Source organism: Protopterus annectens, chromosome 2.part0 (assembly GCF_019279795.1).
Source record: "Protopterus annectens isolate FY-2018-M chromosome 2.part0, PAN1.0, whole genome shotgun sequence".
Lineage (NCBI taxonomy): Eukaryota > Metazoa > Chordata > Ceratodontiformes > Protopteridae > Protopterus > Protopterus annectens.
In genome coordinates this window covers 1,466,600,031-1,466,621,627 of record NC_056728.1, presented here as the reverse complement: position 1 = coordinate 1,466,621,627, position 21,597 = coordinate 1,466,600,031, and positions in this window count along the sequence as shown.

Here is a 21,597-nt window from a genome sequence, read left to right as displayed (position 1 = left end):
GCCATATGACTTTCTTTTATTGCCCTTTTGTTCTACTGCCATAATTGAGTTTGCTTCTAATGACTATAAACTTTCTCGGCATCAATTCCTGCATATAGTTTATATGTTGTCGGAAGGCAAGTTATTGGTCTATAATTTTTAGGGTAGTTTGAAGGTTCACTCTTAAATAGGAGCATTGTTTTTTCTATTGTTAGCCTGATTGGCGCATATAAATTGATCTTACTCAATGCTAAATCTTCATGCAAGGATGTTAATATTTACAACCAAAAATTAAGTACTGCATCTGGGCCCAGGGTTTTCCAGTTAGAGGCTTTTCTTAACTTTGTTTCAATCACTCGGGCTATTACTTCATCCCATTTCATATCCTGTACCTTTAAACTTCTTATTCATTCTTTTACTTCTTCTATCCATTTAGCATCTTTGTTATGTTTTTCTTAGAAAAACAGAAAATACACCCCTGGGATCACTTCATTGGCTCTTCTTGACAGAGGCTCAGTTAATTAATCAATGGGGAGGCAAAAGCTGGCACACTCTGGCTAGGCTTATAAATGCTCTTGGGCAGATAGCCTACTACCTACCTATGAACCTATGTTCCACAGGATCTTCCTAGATACTTCTCCAAAATGTGGCCTTTCAGTTCCTTTTACCTTGTTTCCCAATTCTCTATAAATGTTTTTGGGTCATCAATAAACTATTTTGTACTTTTCCTTTATAATTTTATATTATCTTCTAAGTATTTCCACATGTGCTGAGATTTTTAGGTTATTTGTGATAGTGCTTGATATTTCCTGATCTGCTCTAATGCTGTGCATTGCTTTTATCACAACTATCTTTCATAGTATTTTTATCAATCTGTTCCCTCTTCTATATTCCTCCAACAGTGATACTTCTTGTCTTAATCACTTTATGGTTTTCTCTATTCGATACTTCCATGATGGTATTCAATTTCTCCCCTTCCTTTCCCTCACTGCCCTGAGTTCTTGTGGTAGAATTTTATCAGTTATTCATTTAGCTGCACAGTAATATAGCTGTTTACTGCAGGTATATTGCATGGATCTCTATGGATAGTCCTAATTACTGTGTTAATTTGTTTTATCAGACTTCTGACTTTTTGAGTTTTATTGACTTTCTGCAGTCTATTTCTTTAATTGATCTTCACATGTCTATCTCATTGATATTAATATATCTATGCCTATTAAATCAAGCAACTCTTCTCTTAGGTCGTTTTTTTTTCTAAACTGAGGGCAGATTTTTTATTTTCCATTTCCTGCAGCCATTCTATAGAAAGTTCTATAGCATTTTCCTGTGGCACATTCGCTTCAATTTCATCATGTGCCATCCATTGCTCTGTCATATGGGAACTCACTGGCCTATGACTCCTCAACATTGACTGCATCAGAGTTTCCACAGATTCCTGTTCCTTCCCTTGCTGTTCACCTTCAAGTGAACATTTACACTGATTTCCTGTGGAAGGCTCCAAAATATCTTCATATGGCACCTGACCAATTGCTTCCCATTCCACTGATTTCCCCTTAATTTGGATATCATTACTCTATCCTGTTATGGTGCTTTCTGAATTAGATTTTCTACACTGAATCCTTCACTTTATAGGTACTCCATAACCTCAGTATCTGTTTCTTTAACTTATCCATTACTAATCTCCTTTTCTACTTTGCCTCTTTGTTTTCTTACTTTTTGTATTGTAAAGCTTTCCATGTCTGGATTCCTTTGTCTGCATTTCTCTTCAAATATCTTTGGTGCTGCTCTTTTTGTATTGGTTAGTTTTGCTTTCTCCTTTGCATAAACATTACACCATATTAAACCTCCTTTTCTTTCCCATGTCCATATTTCTTCTTCAGATGTCTCAAGATCTTCCTGCTTCTCCTTCCTTTGGGGACTCACTCCATCATGCTGTGATGTAAGCTATGTTAGACCTTCTACACTAAATCCCTCACTTCACAGGCACGTCATAACTTCAACTTTTAATTTTTTAACTTCTACTTTGCTAATCTTTTGTTCTACTTTGTGATATTATTTTTTATTGTAAAATTTCCCATATCTGGATGCATTTGCCTGTATTCTCTTTGAATATCTTTGGGGCTGCCTTTTTTATATTGATTAATATGGCTTTTCTCTTTGCATAAATATTGCACCATATCAAATTTCTCTTTCTTTCCCATGTTCATATTTCTTTTTTATACTTTTCAAAAATATCTAAGTTTTGTTTTCCACTTTTGCTCTTCCTTGGATGCTTCTTTTTCCAAACAGATCAATGTTTCTTGATCTATATACTGTTTTTCACAAATCAGTTGTATTAATGAATACAAATTTTTATTTGAAGCTTCTGACAGTTTTTCTTGTGGAAGTTTTTTTCTTTCCTCTAATTTCTCTAATGATCATTTTGTATATTTTATGTCTGGAAATTCTGGGCTTTTTGCATAATAGTAACAATACATAATTTATTTCTTATCCTCAAAAGTCCACTTTATCATCTGTATGACTCTTCTTTGACCTATCATTTTTTTTTGTGATTTTTGTAGACTACTACTTCCCTTCTACAACAGGGGGGCCATCCTAGCCCTGGGCCTGGTCTCATTGTAGGAATGTTTCTGTATTTTGAGGATTCTACACTGTCATCTTTTCCAGTCCTGACACCAGTGTGCCTACCAGGACTGGGCAATTTTTTATCCTGTGTCTTGTGCACACAGCTATCATTTTTAATTTTTAACCTACTTATGCCTATAATATATGCTATATAAATACAATCTATATATCAGTGTCATCTTGGAGAGATTTTGTGAAAACAGGGTCCACCTTGTGAAGGTATTCAGCCGAGACTTAAGGATCAATTCAATTTCAACAATACTTCTCTCCTTTACTTGTTGATTTATCATCTGTCCATTTGAACCCCCTTACTTTCTCTATATGAGATATCAAATTATAACTCAAAATATGAGAAAAAAGTAATGGGAACATCTTTATTTTATTTATTTTATTTTACATTTGTTGACCGTGATAGTCTGACTAGATACATGTCCATTTTCAGCGGAGGCTTGGGGATAAAAGCTCCAAGGTAGAAACAAAATACATTCATAATACATAAAACATAAAATGTAAGATAAACATAAAAAAAGAACATAAAGAATGTTATTTACAGAATAATTCAGATTAACAACTGATGCATTTAGTAATCAACAGTTTTACATATGATGAGCACTTAGAAACCTCAGGGTAGTCGAGAAACACTGGAGTAATTCCTTTGCAATAGTAGTGAATGTGTTAGTCAGGTATAGAACATGGGCAAGACTAATGTAACTTAAAGTATTGTTTTAGACTATTTTTGAATTGATTTATGGAGGTTTCTAGAGTGATATTTGCTGGAAGGGAATTTGAAATTTTACCAACATAGTTAGCAAACAGAGTGGCACTGGCTGAGTTATAAACTTTGATAGTTTGGGCAAGCAGTTTGTTTGATTATCTAAGTGTACTGAGGTTGCTGTAGGGGTAAATTATTGGTTTGAGTGCTGGTGATTTATCAGGTTGGTTTAATACTTTAAGTGCAACTAACAGCTGGATAATCTGGATTAGGGAAGGTAGTTCTAACCACCCTAGTGCTTTTAGGTTAGTACAGTGTTGTGTCTTGTAGGGCATGCCAGTGGCAAATCTGTCAATGTGATTATAGCAAGTTGATAATTTACTGAGTTCAGTTTTACCTAGGTTAGTCAGTAGAAAGGAAGCATAGAGTAAGGTCATGAGTAAGTAGGAGGGGGCAATGGCAGTTCGAGCAGGTGGGGTAAGGAAAGGCTTGATCTGGTAATGTGACCCTAGTTTTTTGTTAATGATTTTGATAGTATTGTTAATGTGTATATCAAATTTAAGGTTATTGTCTATAATGACTCCTAAAAGTTTTGTATGGGGGTCTGGAGAGATAGCAGTGCCATTATTAGAGTATATAGAAAACGAGAGTGGGTTAGACCTGTTGGTAGGGGGAAAAGTAGCAATTTAGTTTTCTTAGGATTTAAGATCAATGATCAGACAGCCATTTTTCCACTGTGTTAAAAGTTAACTGCGATTCTCTACACAGATCTGACTGAGAGAAAGCTGAACAAATCAGAGTGTAGTCACCTGCATATTGAATGCAAGTTACATTTGGGATGATAGTATAGAGATCATTAATAAATATCGAAAGCAAAAGAAGTCCCAGTATGGATACCTGGGAAACTCTTAGGGTATAAGGTAGAAGGGTAGATGGTTTATTCTGCCATAGGATGGCCTGTTGTCTGCCATTCAAATAAGATTGGAACCATTGGACAGCAGTCTTATCAAAGTAGGTAGATTTTAGAGTCTGGATTAGTAGCTGGTGATTAACCATATCAAACTCACTGGAAAGGTCTAAGAAGAGGGCTGAGGATAATTTGTTATTATTACGGTTGTGGTTTATGGTATTAGAGAAAGCAAGGGCTGAGGTGGTGCTATGATGAGGCCTGAAACCAGGCTGGGAGTTGGCCAGTAAGTTGTTTTGGATAAGATGTTGCATTAACTGCCTGTGGATACATTTTTCCATAATTTTGCAAAAGGGTGACAGTATGGCTATTAGTCAAAAATTAGATAGATCAGTGGAACTTCCACCTTTATGGAGTGGTATCACATAGGATATCTTCCAGATGGAGGGGATAGTGGCTTCTACTATGGTGCAGTTAACAAGAAGGGAAATAAGATATGCTATAGCATTAGCAGCTTTTTGCAGATACTCAGCGGGGAGACAATCAGCTGACAAGGCAGTAGGTTTTAACTTTTTGAGTAGAGCTTGAATATATGAAGTGGTAACTGGTTGGAATCTAAAAGAAAGTTGGGTATTAGGAGTGAAGTGGTTTACACTGGGGGAGCTAGAAGGTAGTTAACTAGCTAGGGATTGGATAGTCTCAGTAAAAAAGCAGTTGATGTTTGCGACATCCTCAGGTGATTTATCAGTGGTGGCTATAGGGGATGGGGTGGAGGACTGGTCTGGATGCATTAATTTATTTATACTTGCCCAGAATTTTTGGGGATTGTTATGATTTATCTGTTGTAAATGGCAGTAGTATTTTTTTTTATCAGGTAAGACAGATTTTTTTTTGGTTTTGTTTCTTAGCTGGCGATAGCTAATTTGGTCTTGGGGAGATTTTGTGGAGCACCATAAGGTCCAGGCTTTATTTCAGAGTGTAATTTTAGATCTGGTATCTTTAGTAAGTCATGGTGCAATATTTGATTTTATTCTAATGGAGCATGTGGGAGCATTGAAATCAAGGATTTCAAGAAATTTATTATTAAAATAGGCTACAGCTTTGTCAAGGGGGTAATTGTTTTAGGACTGACCAGTTACATGTTTTAAGTTCTTTTTGGAATTTGGCAAAGTGAAAGTTCTTCTTAGTTCTTATTGTTCTGAGAATGGGATGATGGGGATTTTTGGCTTTAAACCTAATTATATAGGTAAGTAAGTGATTACTCAGATCATCAGGGAGGGTACCTGAAGTATACAGTTGTGGATGAGAATTAATAAGTATCCAGTCTAGTATACTTTCCTTATGAGTAGGTTCACCTATCCTAGTGGAAGTAGAAATGGTTTGTGTAAATTCATATAGGTTAATGTGGGTAGAAGGAGACTCAGAGGAACAGGTATTCCAGTCAATGTTGAAATCTCCAAGTACAATGGTTTCCTGGGGGCAGGTACTAGACAATGAGTTGAGGATACATTTTAGTGTAGATACATTATTTCCTGGAGGGATGTACAGGCAGACAATTCTTATACATTTGCTATTGATTATTTGAATTTTGGTGGATAACATTTCTGCATTGTTTGCTTGGGGAGGTTGTATGGGGTCAATAGAAACATTAAGAGAAGATTTATAAAGTACAGCTACTCCACCTCCTTTCCTAGTAGTCCTATCTAGCCTAAGAATATTATACCCTGGTGGTAATATTTCAGTATCAGAAGTTGATGGTTTAAGCCATGTTTCTGTTAGACAGAGCATGTCAGGGGAGTGGTTGGCTAGGAGGGCATGTAGTTCATAGACTTTGTTATTTATGTTTCTGATGTTAAGGTGACAGACCAGTAGAGAACTGAGGGGTCAGTTAATAGTTGTTGTTTTGGTGAAGTGAGCTGTGTGAGGGCTAGTTGTATTTAGGGTGGATGGGCCAGGGTTAGGATGAATGTCACCATCTATTATTAAGTTATAGTGTAACCATAGTATAAGTTTCAAAAATGTATCTATAAATTTATAATAGTGTCTGGTTTTAGAGCGGGTATATCTAACATAAGTAGATTGATAGTTTGTATAGGGAGTGATGTTTACTGCTGGGCTATTTATTAGGTGGTCCGTTAAATTGGAAAATATTGGGGAAGATATTTGATATTTCAGACACAGGAATCCTATGCAGTACTGATTTTCATAAAATGTGAGGATAAAAGGAAAAAGCATGAAGGAGAATAATGAGAGAAATGCTATTATTTTGGGTGAAGACATTATGGCCTTTAGTGACTATATAACTAAATAGATTGTGACCAGTATATAGGGAGAGGTACAGTTGATTTGTTCTAGAAAAATGGGAGTGGTGATCACTATAAATGTAACACCACTGGGAGTGGGTGAGATTTGGGGGTAGGGTGGAATGTGGAGTGAGCCCGGTAGGGTGAGCGAAGCAGGGCTTAAACCAGACCACAAGGATCTTAAAGCCAAAAGGTGAGTAGTAAGGACTTTAAGTATTTTAAGTAATCTAAAAACTTTTCTGTGCCATTTTTACAACTTGTTGGAAGAAACACTTATTTTATAGACTAGCTGATGTAATTTTAGCATTCTTACTCAGAAGATAATGGATACAGGGGATTTTCACTCAATAGCTACCACAATTCAGCTGTGGTAAGCTACAGAATTTAACCTAAAGCTACAAAGGTTAAGGGGCCTGAATTATTAATAAGGGACACCCATTTAGTGGTATAGACCCAGTTCAGCATATGTAGTTTTACAGCAGAGTAAATTTGTAGAGTTCTTATCCTTAGGAAGTTTAAGTAGTGGGACTTTTTAAATCAGTAATTTGGTTTGGTAAGCAGCAGGGTAGCTTCCTTCTGGTGGAACAGGCCTTACAGGATAGCAGTGGTGGGAGAGCACCTTAGGAAGTTTAAGTAGTGGGACTTTTTAAATCAGTAATTTGGTTTGGTAAGCAGCAGGGTAGCTTCCTTCTGGTGGAACAGGCCTTACAGAATAGCAGTGGTGGGAGAGCACCATGTGTAAAGGCTGCTGACTGAGTCTAGGAGCACTGGGCATGCTTGCTCATTATTTCTCCTGTGGCCTTATCATCTCCTGCTGAACTTAAATATCATCTTCTCACTATGCTTTTCTAAAGGGTATATAGCTTTTCCATAAGTCTGTTACTTCATTGTTTCTTCACTAACCTGTCTTGGGATGAAAGGTATGTCTTCTTCTGCCAAACAGTCTGACACTGCAGTTTCTTCTATGTCTTCCTCAATGAAGGCTAATACTGGCCAATAGTTTCTGTTAACTTTATTTTTCCACTGTTTGTACAAAACTTTGGTGAGAACTATTTTTCATCATAGTTCTGCACCTCTATGACAGAAATGGGTCTAGAGCTCTGCATTCTCCAATCTATTTCATTGCTGTTTCTTTTTTCTTAAGGTCCTCACTTAAGTGCAGTTCATCTTCTACATTTATAATAACCTCTCTGTTTCTGTGCAAATGTTTTTGTTATTGCCTATACAGATATCTGTCTTTATGCTGATTTTTAATTCAGAGTATTGTATCAGTTCACCTGAAACCCCATGTCAACATTTGTTACATTATTGAGTTTCTGCTGTTCCATCATCACAGGGACAGTTTCTTGCTGAACTACAAGATTCTTTTGCAGCCTATTCATAACAAGATTTTAAAACATTTAGTGGATACTATGCTAATTTTCTTCTCTTGGTATTGATTATGGCTCTGTATTTGAATGTAATCAACTTTATATGCCTGAATCACTATTTCTGATTAATGCATGGCCACTTCAAACTGTGGTTCTATCTATTTCTTATTAGGAGTATCCACCTATCACATAGTGCTTACAATTTCTACCTTTATCTTCATCATCAATAATGCCTTAAACTTAGAAAATCTTTTCCTATTGTAATAATGTGAGTCAGATCAGGAACAATAGTGACAGGGTGATAAAGATTTCCTAGAAATGGGGCTAAATGTAATACTGTGCTTTATTTAATAATTCATTTTTATTACAGTCACATACATGAAATGTACAGGATCATCAAAGTGGCTATATTTGGCAAGCTCCTTTTTATTGCAGTGTGTGTGTGTGTGTGTGTGTGTGTGTGTGTGTGTGTGTGTGTGTGTGTGTGTGTGTGTGGGTGGGTGTTGGTGTGTGTGTGCATGTGTGTGTGTGTATATATATATATATATATATATATATATATATATATATATATATATATATATATATATACATTTATATACAAGTGGGATTGCAATGTGTTGTACTGTATATCACTGTGATTATTTACTTAGTCTTTTTTCACAATCAGACATTTCAGGTGTACACAGTCATAAAAGTGGCTGTGTGTGGTGGTCACATCTGTGTTGTGTGTAGGCTTGCAGTGCATATATTTGACAGTTATGAAATGAAGTAGATTATTGTGGCAATTATCTGTGTATGCATTTATTCAGTTGGTCAAAATTAGTTATCTAAGATGTATACAGTCAATAAAATGGATGTAGTTGGTGGACATGAGTGAGTCTGTGAATGAAACTGACTGATCCCCGTTATATTTCTTTAATGGTTAAATAAGTAATGATCTGGCTTGGCAGTGCTAGTGCGTATCTGCAAAAAAAACAAGCTAAAATACTTAACTATAACAACTGTTCTTATTATTTCTATTCTTTATTTGATGACAATTAGATATCTGAACTGTATGCAGTCAATAAAGTGGTGGCTATACTGAGGGATACTGAAGCAGTCTTTGGATGAACATAACTGACCCCAGCTATTGTCTGACCAATGTCGAACAGTCATTGAACCTCATTAATACAGCCTCATTCCATTTCATTTATCCCAATCCCATTCATTGTCCATCTGTAATCTTCCATGCTTTGAAGTCACAAGTCATCTCTGATGACCACAAAAAACATTGTCTACTACACAGTTTAACAATAATGCACATGTAGTATACAACCATAGTCTTCATCCTTATTCACATCATTCTTTAATCTCTGAAACTCTGTCAAACCATTAATGACTCTCATCAGATAATTCTTAGTATTGGCTTCATTTCACAATGGATTCAGCTATTGAAAGGACTTTGCCATGAGATGAAAGACACTTAAAACTGCAAAAGCTGATCAACCAATTAATTTGGGATAATTCCCTTTCTAATATCTGGTGGGCCCTTTACCCCCTTGCACTATTTTTTCATCATCTTCTGTCCAGCATAGCAGCAGATTACCCATACTTACAATATCCTGCTTAATTTCTCAACACCTAGTTCTTAATATTTTACTATTACTATATCATCTTCCACTAATAGCATATACAGATATGGACAGACAAATATTTATTTCATCTCCAAAACTTTTCCATTCCAGCTCTAACTCCATGCATTAGTTTTGCCCTTATCTTCTCTTTCCCCAAGACAATAAAATTGAAAGGTGCTTCCCTTTTCTATCATTTTTACATCTCATCTTATTAATGTGTTTTGTTCCAACATCATTGATCCTCTGCTTTCTCCATTTTTTCCTTGCAACATGTCAATTGCTCTATAAAACTTGCAGTACCATCTCTTCATATCATGCTAAGTCATAGATTCTGAAAACTGTAAAGCCCACTGTCTGTTATAGTACCGATGTTCCCTTTAACTGCACTTATCAATTTACTTTTGTATTTTTTGGTTTTCACTTGCAAGTAAATCTTCTTTCTAAATGTTATTAAATTCGTTCTCCTTGTTAAGTCCCAAACAGGCACTCCATCAAGCATCTTTTTTTTTTTCCTTCTTGTCTTTGTATTTGCCTATAGTCCTGTATTAGCTAAGCTTCTGGCTTTCTTCCCCTTCCATACACATTTACCACTTTATCTCCAGTTCTCTAGCAATTTACAACATATTGCTGTCACACTTCTTCCTCCCATGTTTGTAATCACACTAAACCTAATATATATCTAGCCTTAGTAATTTCCCTTTCAAATACTGTGTGTGTGTGTGTGTGTGTGTGTGTGTGTGTGTGTGTGTGTGTGTGTGTGTGTGTATATATATATATATATATATATATATATATATATATATATATATATATATATATTCTCTTGAAAAGAGCTTATCTATTTGAAACCACACAGTTTTGCTTTGTGTTTTATTATGTAACTGCTTTGTAGGATAAGTTTATTTTGATGTGCATTGTGTTTTTTTTTTTTACCTCTAACTTTCACTGTTTATTGGAATAAAGGGATTGACTATAGAGAGGTACGCTGTGGTCCTCCCAAGAGGTCTAGCCAGAAATACAGTCATACAATCTGTAGACAAGACACTCTGGAACTTAAAAAATACACAGTATAGTTTTGTAATTTATTGTGTAGCTGCTTGATGGGAGAAGATTTATTTTTGACATAAATTTTATTTTTTCCCTGATTTTTACTGTTTGTGCAAGAATGGTAAGCCAGCACAGTCAATCCTTTCAAGAGGCCCTTCAGATTATAATGAGCTGTGACTAAGAGGGATAGTGAGCACAAGCTATGGCATAGATTCACCCGGGATATAAAGAGCATCTAGCATTTTTAGTCTAGCTGGCACAACAGGCAAGGTAGATCAGAAAAACTTCTTTAAGAATTGTTTTCCTTTGTTCAAGGTTAGTTCAGTGTACTTAATTTAATATTTCTGTGTACATTGTTTGTAAAATTTTCTCACGCATTTCATTATAAATTACCAATCGTAATTTCTTTGAATTATGTGGTTATTAATTTGATATTTTTGGTCTTTTGAAAATTATCTACTTTGATTGTTTGTAGATGACAATGAATATTTTAAATGAGTATGTCAGTAACAATTTGACAAACCATGAGTGCCCTGTTTAGTGTTCCATATGCTTTGTATATATAAAGGTAAGACATATTAACACTGGAGACTTCTGTTTTTCATGTCAGAATTTTGATGACTTGTTTACTACTATTAATTGTAAATTTAGACTTAATAAAGATGAATCTACTTTTACAATTGCTGCAATTAGAAAATTGTTGTTACATATATTAATGACTGGAGTGATTAGATAAAATAGCTTTAGACAAAGTGCAAATAAAATGCATTTAGGAATGGGAATGCCTTTGATTGTTAAAAATCACACAACACCCATTAAATATGATACTTCAGATGGCATTTTGAAATTCAGTATACGAGTATACAGCAAACTGGCTTCCGAGCTTGCAGAAGAAAAAAAAAGTGTGTGTGTGGGGGGGGGGGGGGGTTCACAACAAATAATTGCTGGGAAAAACAAATTTTCAAAAATCTATACTGCAAACAGAAAAATGCTAAACATATATTTTATATGCATTACTTAGCTTATACGGAATGGTTATGTTGTTTAATCACAAAATATTCAGTCTACAAAAAACAGCATTATTGTTCCAATAAAAAAGATAGAATAACAGGCAAGGACAGACAAAGGAGAAAGATTTAAAATGAATTGGGAAGGATTAAATAACATTACTGTAAGAAAAAAACAAATAGGACAAAGACTGAATTTGACAATGTGGCTCAGACTGTGGAAGAACAAAGAGAACAGGATGAGACTTTTATGCTTGTAAATGATGTAGGTCTTGTAATGATGAGGTGAATAACACTAAAGGAGATAAAGCTTATTCTTCATAACTGTTGAAAGAGCAGACATTATTGCATTAGATGTGGGAGAGTCTTTAGATTCAGTCAGAAATGATATATTCATAATTACAGATTAAATTATTGAAAGGAGTGATACTTACATTTGCAGAGAGCATAATGAACATCAAATGGTGCTATGCTTGACAGGAGCAGAAACACAGTATGAGATGAAGGTCCTCGAACAAGACTACTTTAATGTAAGGAAGTATGGAGCTGTTTTCTTCATGTTAGTTCAAGTTATCTCATCCTCACGGGTCATAGTGAGCTCACTGTTATCATAGAGTAAATGGTCTGTACTCATCCTCATGGGTCATAGTGAGCTCACTGTTATCACAGAGTAAATGGTCTGTACTCATCCTCACGGGTCATAGTGAGCTCACTGTTATCATAGAGTAAATGGTCTGTACTCATCCTCACGGGTCATAGTGAGCTCACTGTTATCATAGAGTAAATGGTCTGTACTCATCCTCACGGGTCATAGTGAGCTCACTGTTATCATAGAGTAAATGGTCTGTACTCATCCTCACGGGTCATAGTGAGCTCACTGTTATCATAGAGTAAATGGTCTGTACTCATCCTCACGGGTCATAGTGAGCTCACTGTTATCATAGAGTAAATGGTCTGTACTCATCCTCACGGGTCATAGTGAGCTCACTGTTATCACAGAGTAAATGGTCTGTACTCATTCTCACGGGTCATAGTGAGCTCACTGTTATCATAGAGTAAATGGTCTGTACTCATCCTCAAGGGTCATAGTGAGCTCACTGTTATCATAGAGTAAATGGTCTGTACTCATCCTCACAGGTCATAGTGAGCTCACTGTTATCATAGAGTAAATGGTCTGTACTCATCCTCACGGGTCATAGTGAGCTCACTGTTATCATAGTGTAAATGGTCTGTAGTCATCCTCACGGGTCATAGTGAGCTCACTGTTATCATAGAGTAAATGGTCTGTACAGGTGTTAGGATATGTTTTCACAAATGACACATGGAAAGGAGAGTCAGTTCAGAGTGATTGAAAATATTTCGGGTGAATGTCTACATAAAAAAATGACCCATTTTAAAAAGGGGCAATTTGTAGACATCCAGTCATAATTTGGGGTAAACATATATTTAGACAAGATGGGGTACACTCATCAAGACAAGAGAAGATAATTCACAAAACAGGAATTTTGCCAGATCAGAAATGTGAACAGTTTACAGACAGCAAAGTTTGATTTATCTGTGCCGATTGTTAGTACAAAGAAAATGGCGTAGAAATAGAATATAGCAGATATCATGTAACAAATGGGCTGGTAAAAATCTAGGTTACAATTGGGGTGTCCATCTGAACTCTTTCCTTGGACCATATTTGTTTAGCTTGTATCTTATGGATCGATCTTTTAGCTGAGGTGTTCCATAATCTACTTGCAGTTAACTTGAAAATGGGTAAATTGATTCATTACATATGCTATCGATAGAAAATACCTGCAAAAGAGCTTGACTAAATGGATTATTTGGGCTCAGGAGAAAAACATAGTGATAAATATATAGAAAAAGTAAGCCTAAGAAATTTGGAAGACACAAATGGAAGCCTGAATTTTTAATATGGCATACAGTAATTGAAACTGTTGATTGGGATGATATTAATCAGTTGGTTAATGGTAGTTATAAAACTAAAGGCTGTATAAAAAGGTTTATAAAATCCAGGAAATCAGAAATGATGAAATCCTTGTTTACAAGTTATATTAAACCAAAACTACAGTATGGAATAATAGTAAGGGAACCTTATAAGAAAACTAGCATGACTAATTTTGAAAAAGGTATAAAGGAAACATACCATGGGCATCCAAGGATATGAAAGTTTAATTAATTATGAAATATTTAAAATATCTGAACTTGCACAGTGTCTCCTATAGATATTTAAGAGACCTTATTCAGATATATAGGATGTTTAAAGGCAACTACCTCTGGGTATGCTTGGTTTTATCAAAAAACTTGTGCAGAATTATCAGACAACCTATGTAACAGATTATGTAGAATGAGAAATGTACTAATTGATTCTCTGAGAAAGCAGCTAATGGCCAGAACAGACTTCAAAAAAATATTAAAGCAAGCACTAGATAACTAGATAAGATAGATAGATAGACAAGATATGTTTTACTATTTTAGTATATTATCAGTCAAGAAGGGTATTGTTGCATTTTCCTAAATAATTTGGGCATCGGTGGTGCAACGGTAGCATTGTTGCCTCACAGCAAGAGGTTCTCCCATTCGATTCTCGGCTTGGGTTGGGAGTGCAATCTGTGTGGAGTCTGCATGTCCTCCCCGCGGTCGAGTGGGCATTCAAAAGACATGCGTTGAATGGGCATGCCTTTGTTGATGGTTGGGCGTCAGGCTGGCAACACGACACCATAAAAAAAAAAGACTAGCTGCCAATCGTTGGCAGACTGGAGTTCCACTGTGGTGACCCCTAACCGGGAAAAGCCGAAAGACAAACAACAACATTTGGGCACATGTAAAGTTCTTCTTCTCGGTATTTGTTATAATATGAAGAAGAGATTATGTAAAAATGTATGTTTCATCCTCCAGACAAAATTAATTGCTAGCCCTTGTTTAATTTCTATTTTTAAGTAAAGCACTCCATCACAGACGTTAGTTTGCCCCTCCCCATACTGTACTTTCTAACAGCAGTCTCCCTTTGCAAGCTTTTTCAACTATTTGAAAGCCTTGCTGTTTTTCTAGCATTACTAAACCCTTTCTCCTATAACTTGTGGTCTTTCTAAATCTCACGTACTCCTGGTTACAAGTGTTTATTTTATTTCAAAAGAAAGGTATGCAAAACAAGTAAGTCCAAAGTACCTATTGATTTTCTTATTGTTTCAGAACATTAGCTGCCCCCCCCATTCTGTACTTCTAACTGCAATCTGTCTTTATATGCTGTACTATTTGTATGCTCTGCTGTTTCTCTACTTCTACTAAATCTTTTCTCTTATAAATTCTTGTCTTCCTAATTTCCACATAACTCCTTGGTAAAATTGGCTTATTTTATTTCAATAAGGCAGGTATGCAAAACCAATAAGTCAGAGTAACTACTGCCTTTTCTTATTGTTTCTGTAGACTTGCATATCTGTGAAATCAGGGCCAGCCCTTTTCATCATACTATTGTTATCCACCACTTTTCTGGTCTATTCTGATCCTCCCCCTCCCCACAAGAACAATTTCAGCCTAATCAGGGCCAGCCCTTTTCATTATAACCTATAAACCTACTGATAGTCTTCCTTCATCTGTTGCCCACTATGCTCCCCTCTCTTCCCCCAGTTCCCTCCCACCCCCAGTGGTCCTACCTTTATTACTAACAGTAACCCCTCCCACCCTTCAACCTATAACATCACCACACCTATACTTCCTCCTACAACTTCTAACTACTATCCCTCCTACTCAGCTAATATGTACAAGCACACCATACCTATAGTCACTGCATGCACACTCCTTGCATACATCACATCTTACCAAACCTCCAACATTCCTGCACTCAACCACTACCACTGTACCACCACACACACCACCACTCATATCCCACCTCTACTCTACTACTCTCTCATCAGGTCAACAACCTTCCCAATACACTCTCTATATAGACTACAGACCACAGTACCTAAACTACAAACGGTTTACTATTGAAATGTCGAATGGCACTACATCGACTGTACTTTAGTCGAACACGGAAGTTCAAAAATAGTAATGTCGACAACAAAAAAACAATCTAGGACTGTGTTTTAACATGGGTCGAGGTAGGGGAGATGTTTGTAGTTCTGAATAATACTGAACACCTACCTCGACCCATGTTAAAACCATTCCTAGATTGTTTTTTTGTCGTCGACATTACTATTTTTGAACTTCTGTGTTCGACTATAGTACAATCGATGTAGTGCCGTTCAACATTTCAATAGTAAACCACTAAAAACAACCCCTCAACCTAACATAACCCTACCACCATACCTATTACCCACAGAACACAATCAAAAAACTTCCCTTATCAGCAAGCATATACAGAAATTGATAAAACTAATAATCTCATCCATATCCAACCTAGCACTCAGTGGAGACATCCATCCTAATCCCGGTCCCTCTATCTCCAACCCCTCCCCTCATAATCAGACTATAAACCACATCTCCCAAATCACAGCCAATAGAAAGCCAACCAACCTCCTTCTGATAAGCCTAAATATTAGAAGTATATGCAACAAGGTGCTTGAATTCCATGCCACCATAGACTTCTACTCCCCTGATGTAGTGATCCTTACAGAAACATATCAAAAATAAAATTAATCCAGCAGAGTTAATGCTCAGCAGAAAGGCAACAGGCAGAAACAAAAATTAAACAAACGACCACTGAGCAATGCAATGGAGGGTACCAATGAGATTATTCTCCAAAAGCACCAAGATATAGTTGATAGTAAGAAATAGCAGTCCAAGCATACGAAAAATGAATTTAATTTATTGAGGCAGGTTAGCGCTTTCGCAATAGCTTCATCAGACCTTCGGTAGCATAGCACATTACAAACTAATTGCTTAAATACATCAAAAAGGCGCCAAAAACCCTTAAACTCTTTAAAGATATAACACTCATTAAAAACGCACAAAGTAAACATAACAATGAAAACATGTATGAAACTTGTGCACAATGGAGCAATAAATCTAAAACACATAAAAATATAAAAATAAGAATGAAGATGGAGGATAAACATTAAAAACTTTCAAAATGAAAGATGGAGACATATATGCATAATATACACGCTGTCATCATTAGTTCTTTAGCCTCCTTGATTTTAATAGGGGACGTAAGGGGACCTTCCCATTTAAGCCTGGTATCAGATCAGCCCTAAACTTAATTATCCAGTGTATCTCTCTAGTCTCGGTATAATTCCTAATATCCCCTCTCCTGTGTGTCCTGGAGATCTGTTCCAGTACCCTAAACCTAAACTGGTGTGCTATGCCCTCATCCTTAGTGTGCTTAGCCAGGGCATTATGTAAATTGCCCTTCCTTGTATGATACACATGCTCCCTAATCCTATCTCTCAGTACTCGATTAGTTTTGCCTACATAGTAGGCCGAGCATAATGTACATGAGGCGAGATAGACTACATCCTTCGACATGCAGCTACCTTTCGTCCGGATGTGGAACATACCAGATCCATATGGATAAACAAAGATAGGGTCGAACAAGAAGAATCTTAAGAGGTTACTCTGTTATCCTAAAGTATCTTATACACCAATCACTTCGTCAGGGCCCTTCATGACACCTTGTAATAGGTGCAATTTCTGTTCATATATATTGACTGACCCTAAGCACACTAAGGATGAGGGCATAGCACACCAGTTTAGGTTTAGGGTACTGGAACAGATCTCCAGGACACACAGGAGAGGGGATATTAGGAATTATACCGAGACTAGAGAGATACACTGGATAATTAAGTTTAGGGCTGATCTGATACCAGGCTTAAATGGGAAGGTCCCCTTACGTCCCCTATTAAAATCAAGGAGGCTAAAGAACTAATGATGACAGCGTGTATATTATGCATATATGTCTCCATCTTTCATTTTGAAAGTTTTTAATGTTTATCCTCCATCTTCATTCTTATTTTTATATTTTTATGTGTTTTAGATTTATTGCTCCATTGTGCACAAGTTTCATACATGTTTTCATTGTTATGTTTACTTTGTGCGTTTTTAATGAGTGTTATATCTTTAAAGAGTTTAAGGGTTTTTGGCGCCTTTTTGATGTATTTAAGCAATTAGTTTGTAATGTGCTATGCTACCGAAGGTCTGATGAAGCTATTGCGAAAGCGCTAACCTGCCTCAATAAATTAAATTCATTTTTCGCATGCTTGGACTGCTATTTCTTACTATCAACTATATCTTGGTGCTTTTGGAGAATAATCTCATTGGTACCCTCCATTGCATTGCTCAGTGGTCGTTTGTTTAATTTTTGTTTCTTACAGAAACATGGTTAAAACCACACATTACTATTGAGCAAATCCTCCGTGCTGGTTACAATATACTAAGAGCAGACCGACTAAACAAAAAAGGTGGTGGTATAGCTATAATATTTAAGCAGCATCTAGACATCCAGATCTTAAAGTTATCAGCTCTCCAAATAGGTAAGGAAGAAATAATATATGCCAACCTTAAAATAAACCAAAATAAAACCCTAAACATAATAGGTTGCTACTTCCCACCTGGCCACAACATCCCTCCACTTGAAAACCTCCTCAACTGGACTACCCACCACCTACCCTAAGAAACTTTAATTCTAGGAGACTTCAACACTGACTGGCAATCCTGCTGTAGCAACCACCCAACCCATCATGTAAATCTTCATGGCTTCACCCAACTAGTCCAGTCACCTACAAGGCTAAATAACTCCAACAAACACACTACCCTTGATTGGATACTAGTCAATAAAAGCCCCCAGTCATATATAGCAGGCTGCTTATCTGACAGCCTCAGTGATCACTCCCCAACCTTCTTACTAAGAAAACACCTTTATAAAGCAAAACCCATCCTCTACCGTCAAATACGCAAAAAACTAACTTCAACCCTCTCTCATTCAGATCATCCCTAAAAGACTGTAACTGGCAACCTCTAAAATACCTCAAACTAGATGACGCAGTTGACTACTTTAATAAAACATTCCTAAGCATCGTAAATTACCACGCCTCCATAAGACATTCCCGAACTAGAGCTCAACAATCCCCATGGCCACAAAAAAACATGAAGTCTGAAATGAAAAACAGGGATAAAGCATGGGACAACTGGTGCAAAAGCAAAACCCCCTCTACTAGGCAAAAATTCCTAGAACTACGCAATAGAACCAAAAAGCTTATAAAGCAGGACAAAATCCAATACTACCAGTCTGCCCTTGCCTCCTCCCACCATAACCCCCAAAAATTCTGGTCCTCAATAAACTCCATCCTCCATCCAGGTAAAGTAAGTGCACCCACTCCTAACTTAACTTACTCCTCCGAAAAATATTGCTACCTCTTTCAACAATCACTTCACACAAACCATACTATCACTAGCTAGACAACACAACCCCCCATAAACCCACACCATCAACTAGAACTAACAATCTCCCAACTAGCTTCTCTTTCTCTCCTGTTCCTACCTCCAAAATAAAACAACTACTAACTAAACTTAAAACCACCAGATTAGCAGCAGACAACCTCCCAGGTGAATACATTCAACTTGCAGCTGACGCTCTAGCCTACCCCGTATCACACTTGATTAACAGATCTCTGTCAGAAAGTTATGTTCCTACACTATGGAAAGTCTCACACATAATTCCCCTACACAAAGGCGGCTCCTCCACAAATCTAACCAGTTACCGCCCCATAGTTATTCTCTCGCCACTCTCCAAAATACTAGAGAGATGCATTCATTCTCAAGTCTCAGATCACCTCCTTGCTAACAACCTCCTCTCCAACACACAACACGGTTTCTGACCTAACCATAGCCCCACCACCGCCTTACTCTCTTTCTCTAACACTATCCTACAAAATAAAAATGCAGGTTATCTCTCCTCAGCTACCTTCCTAGACCTCTCTAAAGCTTTTGATATGGTCCCACACAAACAACTCATCTCTCTTCTTAATAACCTATTCTTCTCTCAACCAGTCATCAACTGGTTTCAGAGTTACCTATCTGACCACCAACAAGCAGTTGTTTGGCAGGACAACCTATCCCCCCAACTACCAGTCTCCATAGGAGTTCCCCAAGGGTCCATCCTGGGACCCCTACTCTTCTCTATTTTCACCAATAATCTAGCCTCAGCCACAACACATGGCACACTCATACAATACGCAGATGACTCAACCATCATCTGCACAGCCCACTCCCTACCAGAACTGCAAAACGTCACACAGGAAGCATTTTCTTCTATTGAAACTTGGTTATCCAATGCCCAACTAATACTGATCCCAAACAAAACAAAATTACTAATCTTCCAACCCACCAAACTTACCCTAGACAACTCTCACTTTAACATCACAGCAAAAGATAACACCACCATCTATCCTACAGAACACACCAAATTACTAGGAGTAGAAATAGACAATAAACTGAACTTTGACATTCACATTTCCATGACAATTTAGAAAGTGCACAAAAAACTAGGAGCATTATATAGAAATCAGCAACTACTTACCAAAGCAGCTAAAATGTCGGTAGCAAATTCTCATCTTATCGCTACCCTACTCTATGCCTCTCCAATATTTACTAACCTTAGACAATGTGATCTAAATAAGCTCGAAACCTGCTACAACAAAATAGCCAAATTTGCCACAGGAGCTTCCTACCGTACTCCCCACTGTCTCTCACTAGCAGAACTGGGCTGGCTAGAGCTCCTCCACCTCCTTCAATGGTACCAACTCACACTCGCCCACAAACTAATAAACCAACCATTAAAAGTCCCATCCCTCCAGAATCTACTCCATCCCTACATAACCACGAGACCACTAAGATCCAGCCACAAAAACATCTTACAAGTCACAAGAGCCATTAATTCTGCTGGAGAAGCATTATTCTCCTGCACTATAGCCAAACTCTGGAACTCCCTCCCATCCTCAATTACCTCTGTAACTTCTTGCACCCACTTTAAATCCTTAGTAAAATCACACTTCAAAACTTGCCAGATATGCCCTTGCAACCCCCCCTCTAATACCATTCATTCCCCCCCACCCACTACCTCACTCAGCCCCCTATCAACAACCTACTCTTAGCAAGTTTGGCTACTCATGTTCCCAGCTACCTACCACATAATACTAACTTCTTGTAGCAACAACTGCGTATGTCTGTTACGTAACTCAAAAACAGTTTGTATCAATTGTTCACTGATGAATCTCAACTACATTTTAACCATGTTTAGTATATGTCGCCATATTTTAAAATTGTACTATGCTCTACAGCTGTTTTACATCTGTTTTCTTCTTGTCTTGCGTCCTTAACTGGACTAATGTCTATATTTAAATGCTATGTTTTTTTAACTGTATAATGCAAATAATAATGTGGAGCTTTTCTCCCCGGGCCTCTGCTGAAAACGGACCTGTGTCCAGTCGGACTCTCATGGTCAACAAATGTAAATAAATAAATAAATAAATAAAATGAGACATGTACTAATCAATTCTCTGAGAGAGTAGCTAACTGAACAGAACTGGAAAAATCAGTATCCCAATCACCTCTGTACATCCTACCAAAGAAACAATCCATACAGATCATTAATCTAACATTTGTCTTATCTTCCCTGCTGACAATTACAGGAAAAAGAAACAAACTTTATATTCTTCCTACCAAAAAAGCACTTAATCTAGATAATTTACAAAACATCCAGCTTATCTTCCCTGCTTGTCATTTCTTGAATCAAGAAATAAGTTCTAGTTCTAAATATGTTTTTCTGTTCTTGTGAGTTAGGCTGGTCCAGATCATCCCCATGTTTCTAACAACTGATTTGTTAGAGTGAAATATCAAGTTTGTCTCCTTTGCAACAGTTTTAAATATTTTCATAACACTTGCCTTCAATTTCCTCAGATCAAGTAAAAAATGTGCAGTTATTTGTAGATTGATTAAAACTAATTTAAAGTTGTAGAATTCCCACACAACTAACACAGGTGGTTGCTAATTCATAATTTCAGATTTTCCACTCTTCCAGGAAACGAATG